At 46.6% G+C, this 19,661-nt stretch overlaps 1 long non-coding RNA gene across 1 annotated transcript; it reads left to right on the top strand.

The window, feature by feature from the left end:
* Positions 1–1,050: 1,050 nt before the first annotated feature.
* Positions 1,051–15,551, top strand: LOC142076720 (uncharacterized). The gene is made up of 3 exons (XR_012671287.1): positions 1,051–1,299; positions 1,953–2,020; positions 15,470–15,551. It is a non-coding gene; the product is annotated as an uncharacterized LOC142076720 (long non-coding RNA).
* The last annotated feature ends 4,110 nt before the right edge of the window (positions 15,552–19,661 follow it).

Below are 19,661 nucleotides of genomic sequence, written 5' to 3'. Positions count from 1 at the left end.
TGAGGTGGGGAAGGGTGTGGGCTGGGACGCTGGACAAAACCAGGGCTATCAATGAGAAACTGGGAGCTTTCACCTTGGGAACTGCGCTATGGCTGAGTAGAGGTGAGGAAGGGTGGAGGCCGTGCAAAAGTGCATGGGGTTTTTGTGTGTGCTGATGATTTTGTCTGTTCCTGACAGCTGGGTGCAGAGCTTCGGTCCTGATGGCCTCGCCACTCTGCTGAAGACCTGAAAAGGCTCCAGGAGGAAAAGGTGCTGCAGGGTGAGCAGCTGATCGCGTGGGCATCATTGCTGAGTGTCTGTCATAGTTTCCAGAAAGCCACAAGGCTCGTTGCTGCTCCACGCTCTTCCTGGCTCTCCTGGCGCAGCCCCACAGACATGGAGCTCTGCGTCCATCTGTGTTTCAAGTGTTCTTAACCTTCCTGTGTTCTTCCTCTTCCTACTGAGTTTGAATTTGACGGGTATAATCATACCGAACATACTGCAATAACTGACCAACAGATAGTATTTACAGTTTGCCCCGTGGCTCCTCAGGACTGGTTACTCCTGGGGTCAGGCCAAGAACTGTAGTGCCTGGAGAACCTGGTTCAGCCCTGGGCTTTTTCACGGTCCAATGGCAACCCCTTTCCTCTCCACGTGATTGTTCTCCCAGTGTGTCCAGCGGGGTGGCCATCCTGGTCCCAGGGTGTAAGGAGAATGGATGACGGCTACCTCAGTGATGCTCACCACGACACAGTGGTGAGGCTGGGGAAGACTGGTCCCTGGTGACCGCAGACATTTTCAAACGCAGGATTAGTACTGTGTCTGTATGTGGTCTGGTTGTGTGAGGAGGGAACAAAATACCAGCTCAGGGTGGTATGGCCAGGGCGGGAGGGAAGAAGAAAGAGGATCAGGGCAGGTTGCTCACGATGCGATGAGGCAGTGGTTTGCTTGGGGGCTTAAAGATCTCTTCTGAGATGGAGGTGGTGGGAGGAGGTGTTTGGGATTGAGCTGAGGGATTCTTGTGAGTAGGGGGGGCGATTGATAGCAGTGTGAATATTGGCTGTATTGGAATTCAGTCTGGTGGTTTCCTGCATAAACAACCTATCGTACCGTCTTTTGAAAGTCCATTAAGGTGGAATCTTGGTGTGATTGTGGGTGCTGAGGGCCTCATCATCGCCTTACCTAAGAGCTCTGGAGGAAAGAGAGGAGGTGTCTTGTTCCATAAGTTTGTCAGCTCGCTGATTTTCTTCCTCGCAGGTCACATAGTACATGATGCAGACAAGAGACCATCCAATGCCTGAAGGCTTTATGCACAAGCAGGTAAGAGCCTTGTGCAGTGTGTAGAGACAACCTCACACAGCCACAGCTCCCGCTGCACGGTGTCTGCCCAGTTATCTCAGAGCGGTTGCTGGAATGCGCAGGGAAAATAGTGCTGGAAGTTTCCTGCTCTTCAGTAAATCCTTGATATCGTCCCGTTGCTTGTTTTGCAGCTCTAAATTAAAGCTAAATGAAAATAGAAATTTTGCTTCAGAGCTTGATCGTGTCCTTTTCTTCCGTCCTTTTACTTGTTCAGTGGCTACGGAAGGGAACCACTCCGTTGGTAGGAGCATCCATTGAGTTATAAAGATGCGTGATATCAAAGCATCTTTGTGTATATTTATGCATGAGATCATTACAGTTGCTGTTTTAAAGATACCCATCTCTGTAGTACATAAAACCTTTGGCAGTAAAATTGTAAATCCACGCAATGGGGTGTTAGGCAGACAAATCCAATTAAATCCTTCAAAGAGCTTTGAAAGCCTCTCCGAGAGGGTACAGAAATGGTTATTTGTGAGTCTCTTGAACCGCCTTTTATGGCAGCTTGCTGAGAGTGTCTGTGGCAAGTAGTCTTCTGGGGGTTTAACGCTGCACATGGTCGGTTCTTTAAACAAGCAAATGAATAAACTTAAGACTTGGTGTTACTCTTTTAACAGATCCTACACAAATGGGAGGCCTGAGTAGGCTGCTTCTAGCAACGGAACATGCCCTGACTGCACAAGAGGTAAGGAACCCTCTTCTCTCCCTTACCGCGAGCCCTCAGTTAAAGAGAGCTCTGAAGAGGAATGTTTGACCAGTGAGAAATGACATATAAGATACATACCTCAGGTGGGACTGAAGTGTGAGCCCTGTGGTAGGAGTCCTGTATCCCAACCGTGAACGTAGATGTTTGGCCCAGTTTTTATATGGGTTCAGTATTAACTCTGCTGACTGAATATTTGATTGGACCAGGCAAGTCTGCCCCCTGAGAGGATATTGTCTCAGGTGGAAAGGTTGAAATACAGGGACTGTGTTAACAAACAGGTGGTTTGCAAACTCTTTTGGGCAAGGATTTCATATGCTTGTGTAATGCCTCACACAACTGTGGCCTTGGCACTAATAGCAAAATAAATGCCTGATCATTTCCATACAGTCAGTGTCATTATGAATCATAGAATCATAGAATCATAGAATCATTAAAGTTGGAAAAGACCTCTAAGATCATCGAGTCCAACTGTCAACCCAACACACCATGCCCACTACACCATGTCCCTAAGCGCCTCATCTACACGTCTTTTAAATACTTCCAGGGATGGAGACTCAACCACTTCCCTGGGCAGCCTGTTCCAAGGCCTGACCACTCTTTCAGTAAAGAAATTTCTCCTAATGTCCAATCTAAACCTCCCTTGGCGCAACTTGAGGCCATTTCCTCTCGTCCTATCGCTTGTTACTTGGGAGAAGAGACCAACACCCACCTCGCTACAACCTCCTTTCAGGTAGTTGTAGAGCGCAATGAGGTCTCCCCTCAGCCTTCTCTTCTCCAGGCTGAACACCCCCAGTTCCCTCAGCTGCTCCTCATCAGACTTGTGCTCCAGGCCCTTCACCAGCTTCGTTGCCCTCCTCTGGACACGCTCCAGCACCTCCATGTCCTTCTTGTAGTGAGGGGCCCAAAACTGAACACAGGATTCGAGGTGCAGCCTCACCAGTGCCGAGTACAGGGGCACGATCACCTCCCTGCTCCTGCTGGCCACACTATTTCTGATACAGGCCAGGATGCCGTTGGCCTTCTTGGCCACCTGGGCACACTGCCGGCTCACGTTCAGCCGGCTGTCAACCAGCACCCCCAGGTCCTTTTCCTCTGGGCAGCTTTCCAGCCGCTCTTCCCCAAGCCTGCAGCGTTGCACCAAGCCTGTAGCGTTGCATGTATGCATTCTGAAACCATGCAAGTTCTAACAAGCAGTCAAAGTATTGTAGGATATTCTTATTGACCAAGACTTTGTGTCTAAAAATAAGTTTGTAGTTCATTTGCCATCACAAACATTTTGTTTTTATGAAGGAGACTAGTAAATAAAAGTGTTCCTGCATATCTCCAGTAGCACAGAGACCTCTGGTCTTTCTTTAGATGGATTATAACTTATGATCTATTTTTTGGGCCAGCTTTGAAAATTGTTCGAAAGGTGGCTTGTACTTTGGATAAAATAGGTAGTCACTGCCATAAACCTCTAGTCTGGAAAGAAGAGCCGTGGAAGCACGGAGGGTTTCTTTTTTCTTTTTTGTTGTTATTGGGAGGAAAAGCAATAATTAACTATCTATATGTGTAGTGCATTTGAGGTGGATTGCTCCTGTACTGCCAAGACTGAGCCAGGACTCCTCAATGCTTTGCAGGCTGGTTTGAGCAGTGGAAACCTTTGTGCAGATGTGGGTACTGGCTTTCTGTGCTGCAGCATGAAAAATAAGGAACGCTAGGGTAAGGCTGGCAGAGAAGTGAAAAGAAATTGATTATTTTGTGCTAAAATGAGAATGTCCTGTAGTTTTCAAACTTTGAATCTCCCCGCTTGGAATTTAAAAACTGCTTTTATTATGCTGTTATGTTTAAATGAGGGGGAAGGTGTATTGTAGTCACAGACGCTCAGTTCCATTAAGAAGGGTCTTTGCCTTCTGAGTTGACCTTTCTTGGTTTTACATGAAAAGTGCCTCAGGTAGTATGATTTCAGATGGCAGTGAAGGAATAAAATCTACATATGGGTTTAGAGACAAATCAAAAAGGATGTTGTGTGATTGTTTTAGTATGTGAACTTTTTTTAATCAGGATTTCTTTTTTTTTTAGCAAAAGACCCCCTTCCCATGCACCTGCATAAACCCCTTTTTTTCCGATAGAACCATGCAATATGGCTTGTGATGTAATGTTTACTTTATGTATAAGCTGTATTATGCTGTGCTCTTTTGGACTTGCAGCATTCTTTTGAAACCCGGCCCTCCACATCAGAGAGGCAAGCTGTGCAATCTGCTTTCCTCCAAAATGTAGAGCAAAATAATTGTCATCAATACAGTCCGAACAAAACTAGTTGAGGGATTTGTTGGCTGTTGTTAGAATCACGATGGGCCAGAAATTAGCCCGTACTTACTCCTCAGGAGCGTGGACAGCGGAGACATAAGATGTTGATCTTTGCATGCCTATGGGACAACCTATGGTTGGATTTCCATGCTTATGCTTGAGAACAGTTTCTCGCTCAAACCAGTGTTTGGGAGGTTAACGGAACACGCTAGGCGGTGGTGTGACAGGCTCAATAAGAAAAGCTCACAAATTAATTGCAGAATTGGTAAGCTGCTTTCCTCTTCAGTGGAGGTTTTTTAGTTATGTTGCATTAGACTTGGTATTGGTGGGGGGTACTCAGGTAACTGTTGAGGTATTTATTGTCAGTGAAGAGATTCAGTAGTTGCTTAATTATGGGAAATACGTGTACTGTTTTTATATGCTTGTAATTATATAAGTATGTCATATATCTAAAGCCCTGGCATTTCTATTTAAAAAAAGGACAGATGCAGTGTAATTTTCAAAAGAATGCTCTAAATGGTATCATGAGGTCTTCATTATCATTAAAGTGTGTGCATGTATGTTTAGATACACATGCATATATGTGGTTCTTAAACTGGGGGACCGCCAGAGTTAAGATTGCCTGTCAACATGCAGTGTGACTGCTTGTGTATATATGTATGATTATGCAGACTTGGGTGGCCTTGTAAGCACAGGTTTTAAATACTATTGTCATCTTAAAAATTGTTACTCTAAAGGAAGGCAGCACTGGCATAGTTTGCTCAGAACCTGGGAGAAGATGAGGGAAATGATACTTAGAGGTCTGCTAATCCCCCATCAATGTATTCAACACCCACTGATTTTCTGTCCAGGGTATGTTAAATGGATGTATGGGGACTTTTCAAGTCAGGTGTTTAACCTTCGCGCTGTCAGAAGCCCAGCTGTCCGGTAACAAAGAGAACAGGCGCCGGCGGGAGGACGGGAAGAGGCATAACAGCGATATTTACAAAATTGCCTTGGGGCTTCAGTCACCATCTCTGTATGTCGGTGGTGATGTTCCTACTTCTGTAATTTTTTTCGATAGATTAGAGAGTTTTCTTCTGATAATAGAATTCCGTGTCAGTACATGGCTGATTTCCAAGCAGCGGCTGGAGTTACTAAGCAGATAGGCAGAAGTTACAGACCTTAGCAGCAGTAAGCAAAGGACTTGGGTTTCCACCTGGCTTTTGGGTCCTTTCATCAGTTACGCAAGACTGTGGTGCGTATAGGAGCATATTTTGTTGAATACCTGAGCAGAAACGCCAGATGGGTCTGCTCCAGCTACTGTCGTTGCCCTAGGCAAAGCCCAGTCCTCTCACTTTCTCACAGAGGGTTTATTAGCAGAAGGCCTGAAGCTGGGTGAGGAGCGCTCCTTGCTTGCCTGCTCACCTCCCTGCACATCTCCCTTACGTGCCCGTCAGGCCCTTTGCTTGCCTGACAGCTGCACTCGGTGGCCTGCCTGTAGGTTACTGCCCGGAAATCGCGGGATTTGTTGGGTAGTCCAAAACCTGGCTCCTCTACCAGTTTCCCCTTTACCGCTGCTCTGCACATCAGGGTGGCTTTAAAGCCTCACATCAGCCGGTGCAGAAGGTGAGCCAGGGGCCGTCCTTCACCTTCGTTTGGTGTGATCCGTTTTAGAGCAGGTTATGGTAACCTGCAAGGGAAAGGGAGGCTACGGAAGCGCTATCCTTATGCTTTCCTTCTCTTTGAGAACAAAAGATGCCGTGTGATGCCGGGTCTGCGCAGGGCGGTATTGCCCAGGGTGTAAATCAGAAGCGAAAAATCTCTCGGTGCAACCGAGGGTAAGCTGGGAGGAGGAAACAGGAGAAGAAATGAGATGCTGAGGAGGTTTTATTATGGCAGGCAATGAGACGTATGCAATGGCACTATCTGTGCATCCGCTCTCTCCAGCAGTTATTCTAACGCTTTGATCAGGTTCAGCCTGGCAGAAGTTAGAAGTCCTGGAGCTAATAAATTTCCCACAAGTTGGAAGTGTGGGGGGAGCAGCTGAGCAGCTGAGTAGAAGAAACAAGCTCCCCCTGAAGCCTGAGGTGCCCTTGCAGAACCGCTTCACCGCTCTGCAGGCTGAAGAGGAAAGTCCCATCACACCAGGAGAGACGCTGGAGCTGAGTAAGGCAGCCGATCTGTTTCCCATGTAACAACCAGCGCAACTCAGAGAAGACGACGGGTGGTAGTAGTAGGCGACTCTCTTCTGAGAGGTACAGAGGCGCCCATTTGCCGACCGGACGGACTCTCTAGAGAGGTGTGCTGCTTACGAGGGGCTCGTATCAGGGATGTCACCGAGAGGCTACCAAGCCTCGTACAGTCCACTATTGTCCGCTGCTGCTGTTTCACGTGGGCACCAGTGATACAGCCAGGAGCAGTCTGAGGAGTATCAAGAAGGATTACAGAGCCCTGGGAGCGATGGTAAGGGACTCTGGAGCGCAGGTAGTTTTTTCATCAGTCCTGCCGGTCAAAGGAAAGGGGTCTGAAAGGGCCAGTCAAACCTGGCGAGTCAACAAATGGTTACGGGACTGATGCGACAGCCAGGGCTTCGGCCACTTAGACCATGGGACTCGCTTTGAGAAACCTGGTCTTCTGGGGGCTGATGGGGTCCGTCTGTGAGAGAAGGGGAAGAGCATCTTCGGTCATAGGCTTGCCAAGCTGGTGAAGAGGGCTTTAAACCCAAGTTGCCGTGGGAGAGGAGCCTCAATCCATCCCACTCCTACCAGTTTGATGCCAGTGCCAGCAATAGATGCCCAGAGACCCTGGATCACAGGCCAGCAGGAGAGCGCCTGAAGAGCGGCACAAAGGAACCCCAGCCAGTAAGACAGCTTCATCGGAGGCCCACCTTGAATGCCTCTATGCAAACGCACATAGCATGGGGAATAAACAAGAGGAGTTAGAGATGTGCGCACGCCTGCAGGGCTACGATCTCATTGGCATCACGGAGACGTGGTGGGATGGCTTCTATGATTGGAGTGTTGGGATGAAGGGATACAGACTCTTTAGGAAGGACAGGCAGGAGGGGCGATGAGGAGGGGGTGTCACCCTCTATGTCAATGACCATCTGGAGTGCCTGGGGATGGATGAGGAGCTGACCGAGAGCTTATGGGTCAGGATTAAAGGGAGGGCAGGGACAGGTGACATTACGGTGGGGGTCTGCTACAGGCCACCTGACCAGGAAGACCGAGCAGATGAGGCCCTCTATAGACAGATAGGAGCAGCCTCACGTTCACAAGCCCTGGTCCTCATGGGGGACTTCAACCACCCCGATATCTGTTGGAGGGACAACACGGCACGGCATAAGCAATCCGGGAGGTTCCTGGAATGCGTCGATGATAACTTCCTTCTCCAAGTGGTGGAGGAGCGAAGGAGGAGAGGTGCTATGCTGGACCTTGTTCTCACCAACAAGGAGGGGCTGGTGGAGAATGTGAAGCTCATGGACAGCCTTGGCTGCAGTGACCATGAAATGGTGGAGTTCAAGATCCTTAGGGCACTGAGGAGGGCGCACAGCAAGCTCACTACCCTGGACTTCAGGACAGCAGGCTTCAGGGGCCTGCTTGGTAGAGTGCCATGGGACAAAGCCCTGGAGGGAAGAGGGGCCCAAGAAAGCTGGTTAATATTCAGGGATTACCTCCTCCAAGCTCAGGAGTGATGCATCCCAACAAAGAGGAAATTGGGCAAAAACACCAGGAGGTCTGCATGGGTGAACAAGGAGCTCCTGGACACACTCAGACACAAAAAGGAAGCCTACAGAGGGTGGAAGCAAGGACAGGTAGCCTGGGAGGAATACAGAGAAATTGTCCAAGCAGCCAGGGATCAGGTTAGGAAAACTAAAGCCCTGACAGAATTAAATCTGGCCAGGGACATCAAGGGCAACAAGAAAAGCTTCTATAGGTATGTTGGGGATAAAAAGAAGACTAGGAAAAATGTGGACCCTGTCTGGAACGAAACAGGAGACCTGGTAACCCGGGGTACGGAGAAGGCGGAGGTACTCAATGACTTTTTTGTCTCGGTCTTCACCGGCAAGTGCTCGAGCCTCACCGCCCAAGCCGCAGAAGGCAAAGCCAGGGACTGGGAGAATGAAGAGCCGCCCACTGTAGGAGAAGATCAGGTTTGAGACCATTTAAGGAACCTGAAGGTGCACAAGTCCATTGGACCCGATGAGATCCATCTGCGGGTGTCCTGGTTCCAGCTGGGGAGTGTGCTGTGTATTGGGTTTGTTATGAGAGGAGTGTTCATGGCCCATTGATGCTTTGGTTGTTGCTGGGTGGTGCTTGCACCGGGGAGACTTTTGGTTTCTTTTTTCGGCCTCCCATGCCCTGCCACGTGCAGGGGAAGCTCTAGCGGGGGGAGCCTAGCCGGGGTGGTTGACCGAGCTGGCCAATGGGGTATTCTATTCCATGTGACATCATGCTCAGTAGAAAAACCAGGGGTGTGGGGGGACTTGCCCCCCGTTCGTGACACGCGATCGGTGGTCGGTGAGCAGTTGCATTGTGCATTGCCTGCTTTGTATATTCTGTTATTGTTGTTGTTCTCATTGTTATTATTACTGTTCTATTCATTTAATTCAATTATTAAACTGCTTTTACCTCAACATGGGAGTTTTCCTACTTGTGCCCTCCTGGTTCTCTTCCCCATCCCACCAGAGGAGGGGGGTGAGCAAGCGGCTGCGTGGGGTTTAGCTGCTGGCTGGGGTTAAACCACGACAGCACATCCTGAAGGAACTGGCGGATGAACTTGCTAAGCCACTATCCATCGTATTTGAGAAGTTGTGGCAGTCCGGTGAAGTTCCGGCTGACTGGAAAAGGGGAAACATAACCCCCATTTTTAAAAAGAGAAAAAAGGAAGACCTGGGGAACTACAGGCCAGTCAGTCTCACCTCTGTGCCTGGGAAGATCATGGAACAGATCCTCCTGGCAGCTATGCTAAGGCACATGGAGGACAGGGAGGTGATTCGAGACAGCCAGCATAACTTCACCAAGGGCAAGTCCTGCCTGACCAACCTAGTGGCCTTCTATGATGGAGTGACTACATCAGTGGACATGGGAAGGGCTACAGATGTCATCTGTCTGGACCTTTGTAAGGCCTTTGACACGGTCCCCCACAACATCCTTCTCTCTAAACTGGAGAGGTATGGATTTGATGGGCGGACTGTCCGGTGGGAGAGCAATTGGTTGGATGGATGCATCCAGAGGGTAGTGGTCAACGGCTCAATGTCCAGGTGGAGATCGGTGACGAGTGGTGTCCCGCAGGGGTCCGTATTGGGACCAGTACTGTTTAATATCTTCATCAATGACATAGACATAGCGGGATCAAGTGCACCCTCAGCAAATTTGCAGACGACACCAAGCTGAGTGGTGTGGGTGACACATCTGAGGGACGGGATGCCATCCAGAGGGACCTGGACAAGCTCGAGAAGTGGACCCGTGTGAACCTCATGAGGTTCAACAAGGCCAAGTGCAAGGTCCTGCACCTGGGTTGGGGCAACCCCCCATATCAATACAGGCTGGGGGATGAAGGGATTGAGAGCAGCCCTGCCGAGAAGGACTTGGGGGTGCTGGTGGACAAAAAGCTGGACATGAACCAGCAATGTGCACTCGCAGCCCAGAAGGCCAACCGTATCCTGGGCTGCATCAAAAGCAGCGTGGCCAGCAGGTCGAGGGAGGGGATTCTGCCCCTCTACTCTGCTCTGGTGACCCCCCACCTGCAATACTGCGTCCAGCTCTGGAGCCCTCAGCACAAGAAAGACATGGACCTGTTGGAGCGGGTCCAGAGGAGGGCCACAAAAATGATCAGGGGATGGAACACCTCTCCTGTGAAGAAAGGCTGGGAGAGTTGGGGTTGTTCAGCCTGGAGAAGAGAAGGCTTCGGTGAGACCTTATTGCGGCCTATCAGTACTTGAAGGGGGCTCCTAAGAAAGATGGAGGCAAACTTTTTAGCAGGGCCTGTTGTGACAGGACAAGGGGGAATGGTTTTAAACTAAAAGAGGGTAGATTTAGACTAGATATAAGGAAGAAATTTTTTACAATGAGGGTGGTGAAACACTGGAACAGGTTGCCCAGAGAGGTTATAGATGCCCCATCCCTGGAAATGTTCAAGGTCAGGTTGGATGGGGCTCTGAGCAACCTGATCTAGTTGAAGATGTCCCTGCCCACGGCAGGGGGGTTGGACTACATGACCTTTAAAGGTCCCTTCCAACCCAAACTATTCTATGATTCTATGAAATTAGTGTTTCTATCAAACAAAGGCAACAGCATTAACCTTTTAAAGATAACAGAAATTGATAGGAAAGTGTTGTGGTTTAACCCCAGCCAGCAACTAAGCCCCACGCAGCCACTTGCTCACTCCCCCCACAGTGGGATGGGGGGAGAGAATTGGGAGGGTAAAAATGAGGAAACTCGTGGGTTGAGATAAAGACAGTTTAATAGATAAAGCAAAAGCTGCACACACAAGCAAAGCAAACCAAGGAATTCGTTCAGTACTTCCCATTGGCAGGAAGGTGTTCAGTCATCTCCAGGAAAGCAGGGCTCCACCACGCGTAGCGGTTACTTGGGAAGACAAATACCATCACTTCGAACGTTCCCCCTTCCTTCTTCTTCCCCCAGCTTTATATGCTGAGCATGACGTCATATGGTATGGAATACCCCATTGGCCGGTTGGGTTAGCTGTCCTGGCTATGCCCCCTCCCAGCTTCTTGTGCACCTGGCAGAGCACGGGACTGAAAAGTCCTTGACTAGCATAAGCACTACGTAGCAACAACTAAAACATCAGGGTGTTATCAACATTATTCTCATACTAAATCCAAACCAGCACTATACCAGGTACCAGGAAGAAAATGAACTCTATCCCAGGTGAAACCAGACAGACATGTATGGTTGTTCTAACCACAAAATCACCTCTGTGTTACTTACTGGGCACCAAAGATCTGTCCTTTAGACGCAAAGCTGTAAGAAGCTGGGCTTCACACCTTCACACCTTCCATGACTTGTGGTTCCTGTACCGCAAGGTGAACAGGCCCCAGCACCGTGGCCTCAAAGGCAACGAGAAGACTCGTCCTCCCTCTCCGCACCCGCCCGGGGAGCGAGCGCCTTACAGTGCTGGTGTTGCGGAGGCTGAGCCATAACAGCCCCTCTCGGGAGGGCTTCTCCGCTCCAGCACAGTGCTCCTGCGGTGGGGCGGGCCAATGGCTCCCAAATCAGAGCTGGTTTGTGCTGTGCCAGCTCGGGCGCGTGTTGACACGTTCATGTGGACGTGCCCCTAGATAGGAAAAGGAAGCTCTGGTCTCTGTTACGGCGTGTGGGCAGAGTTCAGACGTGCGTGGCCCTGCAGTGCCGGCCTCGAGGAGCGGAGAGGAGGTTTCATACAGCTTCCTCGTTCACGTTGCTTCTCCTAAGCAAAATAGTGCCCTTTCATATGGCATATCGAGTAGGCGCCGCTTGTGAACAAACTGCTTCAATTGACACCACAAACTAAGGTACGTAAGGCAGCTGGAAAATTTAAGTGACATTGGGAACTAAACCCCACGTTTGGCTATTCCTGGGAGAATCCCACCAGTGAAGTGGCCTGAAATAACCAAATGAGCGCTCAGACATGCAAGCAGCATCCTTATATATTTCACACCAGTGCAGAGACTCAGACCTTCAGAGGCGGGTCACTCAACAGCAGCAAGATCGTTATGCATCTCTGGTACAATGCACACTGCTGCTGAGGCACGGACATCTTAACCAATACAGAAGCATGAGAAAAGCAGTGATAAACAATTACATCAGTGAAAACAGTGACACAAACCATTGAAAAAGCAAAAGACAGGCCTTAAAAATACATTATTTGTAACCCTTTGGGTAGATGTAGTCCCCTAGTACACTGACAAAACCTCCTGCTTGGTGTTTAATAAACACCAATTCCTTTAATAAAGGAAGCATAGCTCATACGAGGCTCTTTTACTGCTTGGTTTTATGGCAGGGTGTGGTGGTGGATTAAAGTCACTTTCTGCTAATACCTTTGACGGTGATTCTTTAAGCAGCCTCTAAACCACTCATTCACAACACAGGGAAGAAACAAGTTCGACTGTGTACGTAAGCAAATAGTGCACCTGCATCTAGTGTTTTCAGGGGAGTATGGGTAGCAGATTCCCGAAACAAAACACACTGAGGCTATTGCAGTGCTTAAGCATCTCGGACAAATGGCAGCGGCAGCAGCAGTACAAGCTGCGTGTGCTGGAGGCCTGCTTATTCTGTGGTGCTTTGTGCTTGCGGGCAACAGATGCAGTTGCTAGCTAAACCTCATGTGTGCGTGCACTAATAAAGGCTATTGAGATACTTGTTTTGGTAATAAGTAAGATAAAACCACATTTGCATTGAAATGTTTTAAAGAAAGTGAAATTTCATGAAAAATTAAAAATTGTTAGGGAAAAAAATTCCATCCTGTTACTTTTGCTAAAATCCCACGAAGCCTCCTTCCTGTCTTCAGTTTCCTATAAGCCATGTTACATACCTTATTTTATACTAATAGTACCTCATGCTTCTAGGAGTTACACAGGTAAATCTTTTATAGTCAAATGTGACATTTAATGAATGTATCATATCTGATACAATTCCGGAATGATGTTTGATTAACACATTTCTGGCTAATAAGAATAGTACAGCTAAGCTCCGTGTTAATTCGAATAAGGCTGTTGTTTTTGAACAGTAATTTCTTTGTAATTTGATTTCAGAAGTTATGACTCTTTCTTGCACTGCTTCCCATAAGCACCCCTAAACGGATGTTTAGGTACATTATTTGAGGAATTTTAGGCTTGAGGTACCCTTAACTACTTATGGTCATGCTGTTCGGTGACTGCGGATTATTTTTCTAATAAGTATTTCTGTCACTTAGCAACCCTCAGTGTCTTCAAAACCTTGGTTTTTTTAGCTTCTAAGTAATTTTCTTATTCAGAATGGTAGTATAAATTACAGATATAGCAGTGTTGATAGCATCCCTAATACAAGGTATTTGTGTATGTAGCCCAAAATCATCGGTTTAGTATTTTGTTGCATAAAACTCCTTTGCAAAGTTTGGAATTAAAAAAAAAAATCCTGGTATTTTTGTGCTCTCTTCTTAGTTTAAGTAAAGTTAGTCTAAGTAAAATTAAAGTTTTAACGTGTCTATTTGGATGTTACATTATGTGCTTTACCTATTGTGGCTGCTTTAGTTGTTGACTCCAGAAAAAATAAGTGTAGTTCTGGAATTTCCAAAATTTTTTTCTGTTCTATAACCACCAAATAGCTCTATGCAACTATGCTTTAGTTGTGCAATGTACAACATTTTTGTCAACATATTTCCAGTAGTTGCTAGAAGTGCAACTGTGGTGTTTGGTTTGCTTGTTGTTTTTTTTTTTAAAGTTTACACTATTTCATCAAAGTTTTAATGGATTTCATTGGCATAAGTTACAAGACAAGAATGAAGTTGCAAAGAGTCCTGGCCCTCTGCAAGCATCACTTGCTTGTTTATATCTTTCCAGTTTTTGAAATACTCATAATCAGGTGACATATAAATATTTAGCTGTGTAAATATTGATTGTACAGGACGCTGGGTGGTGTTTGAGTAAGTGCATGTGGAAGGAAATTTTGTCATAGCAGGGGCTTCTTTTTATTACTTGTTTTCACACCAGCTGTGAATCTGACTCCCGTGTCTTTAATACTCGTTGCTGTGTGCACCTTCATACTCCTCCCTGAACACCATCACTTACGGCGTAGATCCTAGCACACAGAAGATGTGATTCGTTTGTTTGTTTGTTTGAACATCAACCCACAAGACCTTGAGTTCCAACTTCAGATCTGAGGCTTTCAAAATGTATTAGAAAGAAATTAAAGCACTAATCCTTTATTTCTGATTAAAGGTAATGGCCAGAGTGAAGTACATAACCTGTGATGAAGCTCTTAAACAGCCCGCTGGCTTTTCTTGTTAGGAAGACGAAATGCCTGGTTTGCCAGTAATGAAAAGAAATACTTACAAGCTGCTTAAAATTGGTTAACTCCAGTGTCACTTACGATACTTCTGTGGTAGTAATTCAACATCCATCTTCCAGTATTTCTAAGATGCTTTTGCATATTAAACTGTCAGTTGTATTGTCAGTTCAGCAATGTAAGGCTTTGTATAGTTCCTCTTGATAACGGTCTGTTTCTTGAATTTCCCTGCTAAGAAGTCCTTCAAAGCGTAAGACAAATGCCAGCTCACTGAATCGTTTCAGTGCATTTTGCAGTGCCCAAGAAGGAAGTGCCAGAGCCACGTGGTGGTAGGCAGGAACTGTCTTGTGTGCTGCCAGATACGCTCTTGCTACGGGCTTGTGACCGCTGGCTTTTCCTTACCCGTTGAAGCAGAGCTTCAGGGGGTGCCAGGAAACAAGCTCACGTGCACCGCTAAAACGTGCAGTTTAGAAGGAGCTCACTGACGATCAGTAACTAGAAATGCGTATTAGCTAGTCTTATTTTTCAAGGATGTTAAACAGCCTGTAGTGAGGCTGCACCTAAACAGTGCATGGTAGGTATGTGTGTCAATGGCAAAATAATTGCTACTGTACCTAGGTCTAACATTAATCAGAGGTGTCATTTGCCACAAAAGTAACTGACACAAGTTAAACAGTATAAAATGCAGTTCCGTCGGTGTCTGGGATGCATCTGGTATCTCTTCTTAAAGTACCTGCACGTGTTGTGTCCCTGTCCACACTTATCTTCTGTGCTAAGTAGCAATTTGTGCTCTGTCGGCACCACGATTGTACAGTCTCAGGTCTTTCACTGAACTGTGACATACAATATAGTGTTAATTTTTGTTGCTAACCCTCTTTTGACATATCAGTGGGCAAATAAAAGCCCTTCAAAAAAGTCTTAGCCTGTTCTATTGATCCTAGGGAAGATTTTCCGTGTGAAAAATTATTCAAGATCACTATTTCACCAATCAGCCATTTACATGTCTCCTGGGAAGGCAGATACTGTTCATCGTACAGGTGTGCTGGGACTCATCTGCATGTTCTTAGGTACCAGGAGTCTTTCTGTATGATGGATCGGAAAGTTAGCATGTTGAAGCTTGATATTGAAATGGAAGAGTTAGGTAATACAAACATCATTGTTTTCCTGACAGATCTCTTCGAGCACATCACAGCCTGGAGTCCCAGGAGCTGTAAAACAAACCCAGGAGACTGCATTGTTTCAGTTTGCTGAGGTATAATGCTTGAAATACGGTGGGGGAGGATGGGAGGAAGCAAGGAACCAGCAAGAGTTGTCACTGAATGGCTAAGCACCCTGTCTTATAAGGCATTCCCATCAGTAGATGTCTACCTTCATGACAGCATTGTGTTAAGAAAATTGGGGGGGGAATAACCAGTGATTGGACGAGATGTTGGCCCGTTCTACCAGCTGTAGCATACACAAAAGATACCGGGCTTGTGACTATTACCTGGCCTTCCATACCAAAAAACCACTGCAGATGTTTTTTTCCAAATGGCCTTTTAATTTACATCTAGGAAAACAACAAATAAAAGACACTCTGAAATGACACTGCACTGCCCTTGGAAGAGGCTGCAGCAGTGCAAAATGGCAACTGCCCTACAGGCAGGAATCCTTCGAAAAAGAAGCTTGCAGGTCGAAGGAAGCTTATCACAACACCTACAAGGGTATTTAGCAGCATCATTAGGTGGTGACCTAGAAAGCCTATAAATTACCCTTAAGTTTGTCAGTTCTCCTCCTTTCTCCATGTATTGAAAATTTGGAGTTCTTAAAGATTGCTTTTAAGAATTTCTTCTCCCATGTGTTTAATGAATTGATTTTCCACACCTATGTGTGGAAATGTACTGTTCTTGCCCATTTGGGGGAGTCTGGTCCTGCTTACAGAATCAGTGATGCTAAATGTATATTCAGGGTGTGTCTGAGGAGACTGGGACTGGAGCTGGTGCTATCGTGGAAGAGCATAACGAGGTGAAAAGATACCCTGTTCGTCATTCCGTGTACTTACAGAGGTTTGACTACATACAACATTCTTCCTCCTGTTAAATGTTAAGGTAATTGTGTACTGTGTCTTTTTAGCTTGGCTAGGATGGGCCTTGATGTATTTCTTAGGAGGTGCAATTAAGAAAAAAAACAATTTAGTGATTCAGGTGCCATAAAATACCGAAATGCAAACACCCTTATAAAAGGTACAGTAGCGTTAATATCTCTAATCATGAAGATGTTTGCATATGTGCCACCTTTTCTTTAAAGTTACAAGTTAAATTGAAAAGTTCTTTTGAGAAAATTGGTGGAATTGAGCAGGATGAAGCCGTGTACTGAAGCCAACCTTTTAAACCCAGTAAAAGACATAAGCTGGAGAACATTTCCTGTGAATTTTATTGCAAAGTCTTGCATGAGTGAATCTGCTAACTTAGTTGCAAAAATCTTAGCCATCTTACATTGTAATTAAACAGCAATTTTAGATATCTGCAGAGTTGAACAGGGTATGAATTGCCTTTACTACAACATGTTCAAATCGTCTTTTAAAACCTGACTTTCAAAATTTCACAGAACCTAAAATCAGTTCCTCTCCTAAATGAACAAACAACAAACCTGAAAGTTGTCATACGGATGTGGCAGTGCATTGAGTTGCATACCACTACGCTGAGCCAGCTCATTAGCCATCTAGCCATCCAGCTGGCCTTGGACATTGCTGAACGAGAAAAGTGGCCAGTACTTTATCTTTATACTGACTCATGGATGGTGGCAAATGCCCTGTGGGGGTGGTTGCAGCAGTGGAAGCAGAACAACTGGCACCGCAGAGGTAAACCCATCTGGGCTGCCGCATTGTGGCAAGATATTGCTGCCCGAGTAGAGAACCTGGTTGTAAAAGTATGTCACGTAGATGCTCACGTACCCAAGAGTCGGGCCACTGAGGAACATCAAAAAAACCAGCAGGTGGACCAGGCTGCTAAGATTGAAGTGGCTCAGGTGGATCTGGACTGGCAACATAAGGGTGAATTATTTATCGCTCGTGGGCCCATGATGCCTCAGGCCATCAAGGAAGAGATGCAACATATAGATGGGCTCGTGATCGAGGGGTGGACTTAACCATGGACGCTATTGCACAGGTTATCCGTGAATGTGAAACATGCGCTGCAATCAAGCAAGCCAAGCGAGTAAAGCCTCTTTGGTATGGAGGACGATGGTTGAAGTATAAATATGGGGAGGCCTGGCAGATTGATTATATCACACTCCCACAAACCCACCATGGCAAGCGCTATGTGCTCACCATGGTGGAAGCAACCACCGGATGGCTGGAAACATACCCTGTGCCCCATGCCACTGCCCGGAACACCATCCTGGGCCTTGAAAAGCAAGTCCTGTGGCGACATGGCACCCCAGAAAGAATTGAGTCAGACAACGGGACTCATTTCCAAAACACCTGGGCCAAAGAGCGTGGCATTGAGTGGGTCTATCACATCCCCTATCATGCACCAGCCTCTGGGAAAATCGAACAATACAATGGACTGCTAAAGACTACGCTGAGAGCAATGGGTGGTGGGACATTCAAGCATTGGGATACACATTTAGCAAAAGCCACCTGGTTAGTCAACTCTAGGGGATCTGTCACTTGAGCTGGCCCTGCCCAATCCAAACTCTTACGTTGCTTTTGCTCAAGGACCTGGGTGCACTTGGTGGGTGATGCGAAAGGACGGGGAAGTCCGGTGTGTACCTCAAGGGGATTTAATTTTGGGTGAAAATAGCCAATGAACTGAGTTTTATGATGTCGATTGTTATATGATATTGTATATCATTATTTCTATGGTTGCTATCAATGGTATAGCAGTGAAAATCACCCAGATTAATGAAGAATGAACTAACTTGGACGAAACCGAGCAAAGTGCAACGATGATAGAACTGGACGAGCGCAGCAATACTGAAATGAGAACTGGCTTCAGGATGCAACAGCCCAACACCGCACACCATCTCTCCCGCCCTGAAAGACTGTTATGACAGATGGAGCCCAAAGTCGTGGACTAAATGAACTCTGGACATTTTAGAGGGATGGCCCATAGACTAAGGGAATGATATCTGTGAGTGCATATATATATATGTATATATAAAAAGAAAGATAGTGGTGATTAATTGAAATGTATCGAAAAATGTGAGACCTAGGCATGACGTAAATGGTGTAGAATAAGGGGTGGATACTGTCCTGGTTTCGGCTGGGATAGGGTTAAATTTCTTCCTAGTGCTGTGTTTTGGATTTAGTATGAGGAGAATGTTGATAACACACTGATGTTTTCAGTTGTTGCTAAGTGCCCTCCTAGTCCAAGGACAGCTCCCGTGCCTACTGACTGAGCTAGGTACACGAGATGGGAGGGAACATAATCAGGACAGCCAGCCCAGCTGGCCAATGGGGTATTCCATACCATGTGACGTCATGCTCAGTATATGAACGGTAGGCATGATCCAGGAAGTACCGATCGCTACTTGGTTATCGGTCAGCGCGGGTGGTGAGCAATTGCATTGTGCATCACTCATTTTGCCTATTCTATCATTATTATTATTATTTTCCCTTTTCTGTTCTATTAAACTGTCTTTATCTCAACCCACGAGTTTTTCTCATTCACACCCTTCCGATTCTCTCCCCGTCCCACCGGCGGGGGGGGAGAGCGAGCGGCTGCGTGGCATTTGGCTGCCTGCCAGGTTAAACCACGACAGGCACATTGGAGTGCCTGTATGAATCATCCAATGTTAGGTAGAAGAGGTGCTTAGAAAGTTAATTAGAAACTGGAGAGGACAGTTTTAAAGGTTAATGTGTTTTTTCTTGTGTGCAGTCTGGAAGGGGTTGTATTTTTTGGTTGTTTTTTCAGTGTCTGGAAACAAGGGACAGGAATCAGGAAGATTGCACCTTGATTTCATTTAGGTTGTTCCAGGAGAAAGTACTGAGAATGCTAGAGAACCTCTTTAAGCTTCCTCCCCCTGCCCCCGCTATTCAAGCTGCTTGTGCTCTTCCAAATATAAGGGCTTTCATTTGCACAGGGTGTCTTTGTCAAGTTTGGCAAAAACCCCGTTCCTTACTGTGCCACTTCTCACTGGCTCCTGTCTGTATGAACGCATTACTGCATTTAGTAAGCTAAATTATGGTAAGCAATTTGCAGCAGGCTGCTGTCGGCAACGTACAGCGCTACAAAAAGAAAAGAGGGAGGGAGACAAAGTAGTTATTTAGCCGGTAGCCGGTAGACCTGTGAAGAACTGTGAAGTGTGCTGTGGTCTGGTGTGCCTGGAGACTTTTGGCAGCCGTCCCAGCTCAGTTTTGGGTGTTCTTCATATGTTCCCTT

Source organism: Calonectris borealis, unplaced genomic scaffold, assembly GCF_964195595.1.
Source record: "Calonectris borealis unplaced genomic scaffold, bCalBor7.hap1.2 HAP1_SCAFFOLD_96, whole genome shotgun sequence".
Classification (NCBI taxonomy): Eukaryota; Metazoa; Chordata; class Aves; order Procellariiformes; family Procellariidae; genus Calonectris; species Calonectris borealis.
This window is presented reverse-complemented; position numbering and strand designations above follow the sequence as displayed.